The sequence below is a fragment of the Leptopilina heterotoma genome, unplaced genomic scaffold (genome assembly GCF_015476425.1).
Source record: "Leptopilina heterotoma isolate Lh14 unplaced genomic scaffold, ASM1547642v1 Lhet_60, whole genome shotgun sequence".
Taxonomy (NCBI): Eukaryota; Metazoa; Arthropoda; class Insecta; order Hymenoptera; family Figitidae; genus Leptopilina; species Leptopilina heterotoma.
The window spans coordinates 3015041-3027112 of NW_025111138.1; the positions used below are offsets into that span (position 1 = coordinate 3015041).

At 25.9% G+C, this 12072-nt stretch overlaps 1 protein-coding gene across 4 annotated transcripts in view; it reads left to right on the forward strand.

The window, feature by feature from the left end:
* Nucleotides 1-12072, forward strand: part of LOC122509499 (integrator complex subunit 13) — a 94767-nt gene that overhangs the window by 13786 nt on the left and 68909 nt on the right. For 2 of the 4 annotated variants that reach the window (XR_006302361.1, XR_006302364.1), the window contains exon 10: nt 6472-6781. The exons of 1 other annotated variant lie outside the window; for it this stretch is intronic. The gene's annotated coding sequence lies outside the window, so the exon portion shown is untranslated. The remainder of the gene's footprint in view (nt 1-6471; nt 6782-12072) is intronic. One more of the 4 variants, XR_006302362.1, reaches the window with a different exon arrangement.

The window sequence follows — 12072 nt, forward strand, 5'->3', positions numbered from 1 at the left end:
TTTGTTACAACAAAATTAACATTTCTTTGAACTTGTCGCAATAAATCGACATTTTAAAAAAAAATTTGTTGCAATAAATCTATCATTCTTTTATTGTTCTAATAAATTTATTTATTCAGTTAGTTCAAAATTAATTACTTATTTTTAACAAATTTGATACAATAAATTAGCAATTTCCTAGAATTTGATGTAACAAATAAAAAATTTCTTTGAATTTGTCGTAAGAATTTGACAAATTTTAAAAGTATTTCTTGCAATAAATTTACAATTTTATTTTACTACAATAAATTAACAATTGTTTATAAATTTATTTCAAGAGATTAACAATTTCTTTTAATTTTTAACAGCATTTTGGCCATTTTTTAGCTTGTTTCAATAAATTTACAATTTATTACAAAAATGTAATAGAACAAATTTACAATTTCTTTGAATTTGTTGTAACAAATTGACAATTTATTTTGAATTTTCCTTTTTTTATTATTACAATTAATTTATTTATTCAGTTAGTTAAAACTTAATTATTCTTTACAAATTTGTTTTTAACAAATTATGTACTAAGTTTCTTCAGTTCGTTACAAAAAAATGGACAATTTCTTTGAATTTACTGCAATAAATTAACATTTTCTTTAAATTGATTATGACAAATTACCAATTTTTCTTAATTTGTTCCTATAATTAACAATTTTTTTGAATTCGTAGCAACTGATTAATAATTTTTTTTTGTTTTAATTTGTCGCAACCAATTTTTTTACAAGTCATAAACTTGTCACGATAAATTTACAAATATTTTTACAATTACTTAATTAATTTATGTAAAATTAGTAAATTAATTTCGTAAAATTAATAAATGAATTTGAAAACTGAAAAGAAAATTAAAAAGAAATTATCTAGCTGAAATTTTGTCTGAAAAGATAATGAAGATATTGAAAATGTTAGAATTTGGTTTTTAGAAGGGATCATCTTGTGTTCAAAGAATGCGGAAAGGCAGTATAGTTAAAACCGTGAAGCGTTACCTGGGAAAAGGAAAATATATAATCCCCCTGTGGGATTTTCGACCCTCGTCTGGTTCTCCTGCAGCCTACGCCCTATACGATAGCAAACGAGGACGTACCCGACTGGATCGTTAAGGCCAAGGGGAACTTTGAAAAAGCATGCTTGTGCCAGCTGCCTGGCTGATCGCAACAGCAGCGTTTATACTCGCTCTCTTTCTCTCCTTCTCTCTCTCTCCATATAGAGAGAGGTACGTTTTGAAAGAACGACAAAGGGAGTTCTGACCCTCGAGAGAGAAAGAGAGAGGGACCCTGGGCTCGATCCCAGCCCTACAGGCCCTTCAATGGAATATATATTAGGCAGAAATAAAAATCAGAAACCCCACGACGCGAACCTTCCACAGGGATAAATCCAATCTCTCCACGATTAATGATCGAATTTTTTCCATCATCGATCTCACTATAAATTCTTGTCGCTAGTTTCTTTCATCTCCCCACTTTGATACTATTTATTTATTTTTTGTTTTATTTTCCTTTTCAACAAAATATGACAATTAGTTTGACTGTTTTTTTCTTAATTATTAAGGAAAGAAATTTTATTTTTACTACACGGAAGAATTAAGTAATTTTTACTATTTTCGGAGTAAAATTCTTGGGAAAATTTGAACTGCCAGGAATTTCTACGCATTTTTGCTTTGCTTTACATTTTTTGGAAAAAATTCCCTTTTTCCAAAGTGAATTCTTCTAAAACTTGAGTAAAATTCACTTTGAATGTAGCGAAATAAATGAAAATAGTAAAAGTTGGGCGAAATGCGCAGAACTTTCTGACAGTTTGGGTTTTAGTTTATTAATAGTAAAAGTTACTCTACATTTTTTTCTCGTTTATATCATAATGGTAAATGCAAAACGCTGAATTTAATTTATTATTAGGCAAATTACGAAATTTTTTATTACTAAATATTAATTTTCAATTTCTGAGTATTTCAGATTCAAAATTTTAAAAAAATCCACTTATTGAATTATTTATTATTTTATTTTTTTCAAAAATTTAGTAAAATTTATTCTTCGAAACAATTCAATTGTTTTCGCAAATTTTGATAAAATTCTAATTGCAAGAATTCAATTATTTCCTATACAATTTTATTAAATTTTTAACAGAAATTTAATAAAATTCTTCGAAATAATTGAATTATTTTCCAAAATTATAATAAATTACTTGAAAAATTCAATTTTTTTCAGAAATTTTCATAAAATTCTTCGAAATAATTGAATTTATTCTTCTTCTTATTAGAATTATTTTAAATACAATAAATTTTAATAAAATTCTTTTAAAAAATTCAATTATTTCCCAAAATTTCAATCAAATTCTTTATAAGAATTCAATTATTGTCTTTAGAATTTTAATTAAACTTCTTGAAAAATTTAATTTTTTTAATAATTTTTGTAAAAAAATTTAGTAAAATTTTTCGTAAAAATTGAATTATTTTTAAACATTCTAACAGAATTATTCACAAGTATTCAATTATTTTCAAACAATATTTTTCGCAGGATTTAATTATTTTAAATACAATTTTAATAAAATTCTTTGAAAGAGTAGATTCAATAAAATTATTTTCCGAAATTTCGATAAAATTCTTTATAAGAATTCAATTATTGTCTTAAGAATTTTAATTAAATTTCTTGCAAAATTTAATTTTTTTAATAATTTTTGTAAAAAAAAATTACTAAAGTTCTTCGAAATAATTGAAGTTTTTCTGAAAAATTTTAATAGAATTATTCATAAAAATTCAACTACTCTCATATGCAACATTTTTCGCAGGAATTTAATTATTTTAAATAAAATTCTTTTAAAAAATTCAATTATTGTCTTCAGAATTTTAATTAAATTTTTTGAATTTTATTTTTTTTAACTAGTTTTTGTAACAAAAATTTAGTAAAATTTTTCGAAATAATGGAATTATTTACAAACATTTTAACAGAATTATTCAAAAGTATTCAATTATTTTCATACACAACATTTTTCGCAAAAATTTATTTATTTTAAAAACAATTTTAATAAAATTTTTTTAAAGGAATTCAATTTTCTTAAATTTTAATAAAATTCTTTATAAGAATTAAATTTTGTCTTTAGAATTTAAATTAAATTGCTTGAAAAATTTAATTTTTTTAATAATTTTTGTAAAAAAATTTAGTAAAATTCTTCGAAACAATTGAATTATTTTCAAAAATTTTAAAATAATTATTCACAAAAGTTTAATTACATACTTTCATACACAACATTTTTCGCAGGAAATTAATTATTTTAAATACAATTTTAATGAAATTGTTTCAAAGGAATTCAATTATTTTCCGAAATTTCGATAAAATTCTTAGTAAGAATTCAATTATTTTCTCGAAAGAATTTAATTATTTTTGAAGATTTTAATAAAATTAAGTAACGTAAAGTAATAATTTTGTTGTTAATTCAGACTTAAAGAGTACAATTGTTGAAAAGTAACGAAAATTAAACTTATTTTACCATTTTAAATATTCTTGAAAGAAACGAGTAAATTATCTCACAGTTATTGTCTTTGACAATTTTACAAATTGACAAGTAAAAAAAAATCTAAAATGCACGCATTATTTTTCTAATTTTTTTTCCGGAACACAATAATGCAGTTTATGAAAATTTAATTACTCGCCCATTCATTTTGTAATTTACCAGTTTTCATATAAAATTTGTTTAAATTTCAATAGCTTTTTTTTTGCATTTACCAACAAAAAAAATTCCAATTTTTTATTATTCCTTATAATACTGAAATTATATGGAAAAATATACCAATATATAAACGAGAAAAATTCTATTTTAAATATTCTTGAATCAGTTTACCAGCATCTAATTTCCTGTAAAATGCTGATTAATATTTAAATAATTTTCATTCTGAAAAAACGTATACAGGGAATATGAAATTATTCTGAATTATTTAGAGAGACTTATAAATTATAAAGTTGTCCAGAAAACGATTTTTATACCATTTTTCAATATTACGAATATAGAAAATAACAAAATTAATAAGTGTTTGACTATTGTGCAATGAAATTGCACTTTTAATAAAATTGGTTAACAAAGAGAAGTAATGGATTTTTTTCAGTAACAATTTTAGTGAATTAATTCAGAATTTTTAAAGAGTATTAACGAATAAAGTGTCGCTTTTAAGGTGGTTACTTTTTTTTCAAAGAGACTGGGTTGTTACAAAGGCTTCTTTTGGAAAAAAATTCAAAGGATACTCGTACTTTTCTTCTTTAGTGGTGTTTAAGTGTTGTTTCCTTAGTGTTGTTACTATATTTGGCATGTAATTGTAGAGTGGTTTGTAACAATGTTTTTCCAATTATAGTTTCCAGTGCGTATTATCCTTGTAGATAGTGTGCTTAAATGTTAAATTCGTAGAACGATTTTTTTACAATGTTATTATTATTGTCTTATGTTCTGAAGACCTTATGTGTCGATTGTTTCCATTCAAATTGCTTTCTTCTTCTTTAATTTGTGGCTTCAAAATTTTTCAGCCCAATATTCAATTTGGTTTTATTTACAAGAAATATTTTCCAAATTTCAACTACAATCTTCTGTTTGGAAATTATGCGGTTTGAACTGTCAACAAAATTTTAGGTTATGTTGCACCTTCATGACTTTACCTATAGAAAAATTTGGTTGGTCACCAGCAGATGGCTCTGTGTGACACGAAGCTTGTTAGACAAATGTGATTGGTTGTCCACTTTTTGTAAGATTATGGACAACCAATCAGGTTTGTAGAATTCGACCCATGTCAGGCAGCGCCACCTGCCGGTGGTCCGTTACTTTAGGTTCAGTTTTTAACGGTTTTTAACAGTTGTTTGCTCGTGTCGTCAGATTGTTTTTAATTTTCGTTGAAAGTATACTCAATTTAATATAAATATTGTAAATTTAGCGTTTTGTCGTGTCAGAAAATAATTTATTATCTATCATCAACAATTCCTAACCTCTAGTCACGCAAAGTAGCTAAAGATTCGCGATTTCTTGGAGAGAGGTTATGTTTGGTCTTCCGTTTTGTTGCATCACACAGAATTGGAATCACAATCAGCCGTAAAATATGGTAGCATCAACCAAAAAAGTGGTAGAAATCAAGAAAAGTTCCTCTGAGTGCAACTTCGAGTCCAGGGAAGTTATTCCTTCTCTTATCACCGCCTGTGTTGTTTAAGGTAAATTGATAAGCATTCTCTCGATAAATTTCTTACTCTCTTCCACTATTTGAACATTTTTCATTTTATTCATTTTATTATACTACGAGATAAACGATTTTCATTTTATTATATACCAAAAACGATAAAAAAAGCCCCAACCAGTTTCTTACTGAAAATAATTGAATACCAAGAAGAGGATAAACTTTCCTCATTAGAAATTGTTGCGGAAGAAGTTATGAAAAATAAATCTATCCTCTCTCTATTTATGGATAAAGAATATAAAGTCCTTTAGGATGGCGAAGACTTTAACCGAATAAGATCTCAATCTTACGTGTGTGTGTGTCTTTCTATCTTGATGGAGCGGAATCAATAGCAATAAAAGCCCTCTTTCCAATTTTGGTCCTGGATGCGGAAAGGAAAGGGGTCGAAGTAAAAGGAGTCAGTGGGTCAGACATGTGGAGGGATAGAAAGGGCATGGGAGCAACGCGGTGGTCCGCGGGGGGGAGGAAGAGGTGTCCCACCCTCTTTCCCCCTTTTACCACACTATGGCACGTGCTACGTCACTACGTGTTTACAGAGATACCCAACCTATAGCCGCACTCGTGACCTTGCGTTTTGTATATATCACCCTCCTTCCTCCTTCTCCCTCAGTGTGTCCCCCTCGGCACCCCCTCGGCAGTGCCACCATGGACTCACTCTTACTCAGTGAGTGAATGTCTGTCTCACTCTCAGAGTAAACCCCACACTGCCCCGTGATCTCCGGAATTCCCCTATCGTTGTCCCCCCTTAATCCCCCTAACACCCACCCCCAACCCCTCTCTCTCTCTCTCTCTCTCTCTCTCTCTCCAAACCTTTCCTCATCCTCTTTCACCATCAGCAACCAGTTGTTCCGTCTGTGACGTAACTGGGTATCACACGACCTGTCGACGTTTTATATGTATAGACTTCCATTTCTCTCTTGATACCATTTTCCATCTCTCTCACTCCTGCGAATCCCAGAGAGTTTGCATTATTGTTCCTTTCCTCGTCTCACGATCCTGCGGATAAAGGAGATAGACTTTTCACTTTATAAGAATCCGGTGTCTACTTGGAGGACATTTCACAGTGTCAGTTTTAAGGTACTTTATCATTGTCAATTTGATATATCTATTGTGAATTTAGCGTTTTGTCGTATCAGAGAAAATAATTGATTGTTGATCATCAATTATTCCTAACCTCTAATAAGTCACGAGCGAGCAGTCTCTAAATTTGTTTGCTTTTAGTCTTAATTTTCCTCTGTTTTTAGGATTCATTCATAAAAATTGAGATGGTTCGAAATGTATATTTTAGAGGAGTCCAATTGGCAGGTCAATTACTATTGTTTGAATTGGCAAGAATTATTGAGCACTTGGAAGGAATTCGAAGAAGCCATGAGTGACTGAGATGAAACAAGTTTAATTTCTGAATGAGATATCTAAAAGTGAAATGTTTCAAAGACAGTCTATATTTATAAACTTCTGGACGCCAATGAAATCTTTTGAATTGAAAGGAACTTAAAATATCTATGACTTATAGAAGGAAGTTGACTCTCCAAAGTCTGCATTATAAAAAAAATGGTGAGTAAAATAGCTTCTTCTTCTTCTTTTTCATTCTATAACTAGAATATCAAATAAGTTTGCGAGGAATATTTCGTATTCAATTGTATAATTTTAGTTTGTTATATTTAAATCTTTTGCAAGTGTCAATATTAATTTAATTAATCAATTAATTGAAATTAATTATTTTTACCTCGAAGTGATGGATATTGACATTAAAATTATTAATTATTAAATTTAATATAAATATAATTGTTTTGTTGTCACAAATATAACTCTTCTCTCCGTGTAAACAATTCCTTTAACGTTTGAATAAGCTCTGCTCTCTAAATTTGAGTTATTGACTGACTTTTTTTGCTTTTAAATTAGTAAATTTTACTAATAAATAGTAATTTTCACTGATTCATTAGTAAAAATTTTTACTAGGTAATTAAAATTTAAAGAGTACTGTCCTCTTTAGAAACTCAAAAATTTTATTAATAATATTTAAAAATTAAAAATCAAATTAAAATATTTTAATTAAACGAAATTAAAAATTTAACGAAAAAGAATGTCACAATGTTATTATTATTATTATTATTATTCAGAGTTGCCACAGGTCGGGGAATTGAAATTGGATTTAAAAAAAAAAAAAATAATTGAAGTTTCAGAAAAGTTGAATTAAAAATGTTTTATTAAAAAATCTGAAGTTACTTTTTTGAAATATTTTTATTCGAAATCTTTTTTTTAAATTGGTGACATTTTTTAATATATATTTAATTGAAAAATTATCAAATTATTTAAATTTCATGCGAAATTGAATTGTAAATAAGAGGGTTTCAAAAATATTTTCGGTCAACTTTTTTCTTGAAATAAAAATAATTGAATTCTTAAGGAACTTTTATAAAAATTATTAAAAATAATTGAATTTTAGAAAAAAATTTTAGTTGAAAATTCTGAAAAAAATAATTGAATTGAATTCTTGAAAATAAAGAAATTACATAGTTTAGCAATTCTTATAAATTATTAAATTTCATAGGAATTGAAATTTGAAATTTTTCAAAATTTAAATTCCCGTAGAAAAATAATATTATAATGAACTAGGAAAATATGTAATTTAATAAACATTTTTTACTGATTCTTGGGGTTTATAAAATATTCTACATGACAGTTTTTAATTTCTTTGAGAAATATAAAAATGAATAGAAATTTATTTATCAGTGTGTGAAATTTGACGCTTTAGCAATGTCTTAAGGAAATAAAGGTGCTTATAGTGAGCAATAATCCACCTGAATCATCGTTTTCCTTTGAAGAATGATTCACTTTTTATGTATTCTATTTCGCTTAAATGATACCGACCAACTTTCCTCAAATTAAGTAAATTCACCTTTAATGTATTAAACATAATTTTTTATTTTGTTGACACAAAAATTGGATTTTACTTTTACAGGGTATCAGAGATCAGGAAATTCAGGGAAAATTCAAAGAAAGTAAATTTGGACAGGGAAAAAAAGAAGTCAGGGAATTTTTTGCTAAAATACTGGAAAAAATTAAATTTTTAGAATTCATAAAAAAAATTCTTTAAAGAATTCAATTATTTCCATAAATAGCAAAATTCTTCACATAAAATTCAGATAAAATTCAAAATTCTTTTGAATATTATTTTCAAAAAAAAATTCTTTACAAGAACTCAATTATTATTTTCATAAATTTCCATAAAATTTTAAAAAAACAATTCAATTTATTATTTTCAAAAGTAATAAAATTCTTTGGAGAAATTCAACTATGTTTAAAAATTTTTTTTAAATTCTCCTCAAAATTTCAATATTATCTTTATAAATAATTAAATTGTTCTCCACAATTCAATTATTTTCAAAAATTTTAATAAAATTCTTCGCAAGAATTGAATGATTTTCATAAATAATAATATTCTTTGGAAGGATTCAAATACATTTATAAATAGTAAAATTCATTGCAGAAATTCAGTTAGTATCAATACATTTTAATAAAATTGAATTAATCAAATTTTCAATTATAATTGTGAACAGATATAATTGTTTTATAAAATTGAAAAAATTCTTTGTTTAATTCAATTATTTTCCAAATTTTTAATTAAAATTATTAAAAAAAACATTATTTTCAAAAAATTTAAAAAAACTTGACAAAAGAATTCAATTATTCATAAAAACTCTAATAAAAATTTTGGAAGTTATTTGTAGATTTATTTGTGTTCGAAATCAAATAAATTTAAATTTAATGAGAAAAAAAAACCGTGAAAAATTAGGAAAAAACTGGGATTTTTGTTGAACGAAAATAGTAGACACCCTGCTTTGTTATTAGTTCGAAAGTGAAAATATTTTCGCACAATGCGAAATTCAGAAATAACAGTTGAGCGAAACAATATTTGATAAATGAAAGTCTTCAAGCTGTGTACTTACATCAGCTGATGTGCAATGAATTGAAATTAAGATCGCAATACATATAAAATGATTGAAAATAAAAAAGAAGAAGAAAAAAAGAGGGAGAAAAAAATGAACTAATATTATATAATAGAGAAATGTAACTGAATTATCTTTATGATACTTATGCAAGTTTCGATGATAAAATATCCCAACTTGTTTATAAAACACAGCTGATAGTCGCCTAATCAAGACTACGACAAATTCAAGGTTGTGCCAGATATTACTGGGTCAATGGCACATACTTACCACGTTTTTCCCCGACGTCACGAATCCAGCAAAATCCCCCTTTACACTTATTCCCCTCTCTCCAACAATGATAGACATACTCTCACTCTTCAACGTCGTTTACGTGTATAGAGCTTGTTTTCAATTACGATGGCGTGCTATAGTTGCGCTTTGATGGAGAACTCGGTGAAGGTGGTCTTTCAAGAGCGAAATCAGAAATTTGCTTCGCTAATGCAGTTGAGAAAAAAGAAAAGAACGAAGCGAATACGTTTCTTTTTTTGCTTTTCGATTCCTTTTCAAAAATTTATATTTTTTTCGTATATTTTCTATATGAGCAAGTTTTTTTTCTGAAAATTAATTTCTTTTAAGAAAGTGGAAAATTTTCGCTACAAGAAAATAATAAAAATTTGAAGAGGGATTATAGGAAGAAAAAATATGGGTTAGACATCTTGGAGTCAAAATTTTCTTTTCAAGAAGAACTGCTTGAAGAATGAACGCGGTAACTTTTGCCGCTCATGAAAAGGGTCGCAAGAGAAAGTCGGAGAGTAACTTGTGAGACTTTCTCTCCTCGAGATCCTTTTCTCGGAGAGGCTGAAACTAAAAACTGAAGATCCTCAAGGGTATAAAAAGCAATTCAGAAATTTGATGATTTCTTTTCTCGTCTTACTTTTTTATTTCTTTTTTAAATAATCATCCACTACAGCAGTATTCACTCTGATAATAATAATAGTAATAATAATAATATTGGCAACATACTTTTTCTCAAATTGTCAAATTGAAACCATTGTAGCTTCAAAACAATTTTGATAGTTTTTTGTCTCAATAATAATAACAAGAAAATAAATAAAAATAGTAATAAGAACAATAATGATAATTACAGTTCGCTTCTCGTTCTCATTTCACGAAGTTTAATCAGCGAATTTATCAATCAAATAGTCGTGGGTTATTTTATCGATTTTTTCATTATCTTCAATCTTCACTCAATCATCAGCATCATCATTATCCTCGTCATTACCTTCATTATCAGCAAACTCGACTCATCTCACTCTCATCCCCTTTGACCACAATTGACATCAACTCTACAGAAATCCTCTCTTCCATAATCCGCTTCCTTGTCTCTCTCTCTCTCGTTCGTTCGTTATACAACGATAATTGAATATTTACTTATTATTTCATACGACCATTATTATAATTACATCATATTAACTAACGAATAGTCAACATCAAAATCGTCCCGTAAATCGATTTCTGTTTTTACTGCTCGGATTTCTTTTTGTCTCCCTTATAAGATCATAAGTCAGGGAATTCTGTCAGAGAAAAGTCAGGAAAAGTAGAAATTGGTCAGGAAAAATTCAAGGAAAAGTCAGGGATTTTTATTAAAAGTTTTGGAAAAAATTAAATTTTTAGAATTCATAAGAAAATTCAGAATTTTTGTGTCCTTTTTATTTACCTCATAAACTATGAAATTACCACGCATTCTAATACAAAAACCTTCAATTATTTCTATTTAAGAAATTTATAATTATTTTCAAAAGTAATAAAATTCTTCTCAGAAATTCAATTATGTTCGAAAATTTAACAAAATTCTCGTCAAAATTTCTATTATATTTATAAATAATAAATTCTCGTCAAAAATTTCAATTATTTTTATAAATAATAAAATTCTTGTCAAAATTTCAATTATTTTCAAAAATTTTCCTCGCAATTCAATGATTTTCAATATCTACTATATTTTAATAAAATTTTCCAAAAGAAATCAATTATTTAAACAAAATTTAAACAAAACAAAAATAATTATTTAAAAAAAAAGTTTTAATAAAATTCTATATGCAAACATTTAATTATTTTCATAAATAAATAAAAATTTTACAGGAATTCTATTATTTACAAATTTTTTTATAAATTCCTTCGCAATAATTCAATTATTTTAATAAATTTTAAAATTTTTTACAGGGATTCAATTATTTTTATAAATAATAAAATTCTTTGCGGAATTTATTATATTCAAAAGTTTTTTTTTTAAAAAATCTCGTTGAAATTTTTATTATTTTTAAAAGTAATAACATTCTTCTCTGAAATTCAATTATTTTCAAAAATTTTAATAAAATTCATGGCAAAATTTCAATTATTTTCAAAAAAATTTTAATAATATTCTACGCAAAGATTCAATTATTTTTATAAATAAAAAAAGCCATCCCACAATTTCAATTATTTTTAATGCAATTTTAATCGAATTTTTTGAAAAATGTAATTATTCTTAAAAATTTTATTTGAATTCGTCAAATGAATTCAATTATATTTAAAAATTTGTTGATAATATTCTTTATGAATATTTTCAATTCAATTAAAATTCAAATTCAATTTAAAGAAACATTCAATTATTCTATAAACTATTTATTTTTGTATTTAAATAATTGAATTCTCGTAGAATTTTTGTAATAAGAATTTATTGATTTGAAAATGAATTTCAGTTAAAATTTTAGATAATAAATAATAATTGAATATTAAAAGCATTATAGCATGAATTTTTAGAAATAATTGAATTTTGAAGAGGTTTCAAATTAAAATTTTTGAAAATTTCAATTTTTCATACTTTTAACTAATAATTCTGTAGAATTATTTTTTTTGAAAAAGTTTAATTAAATT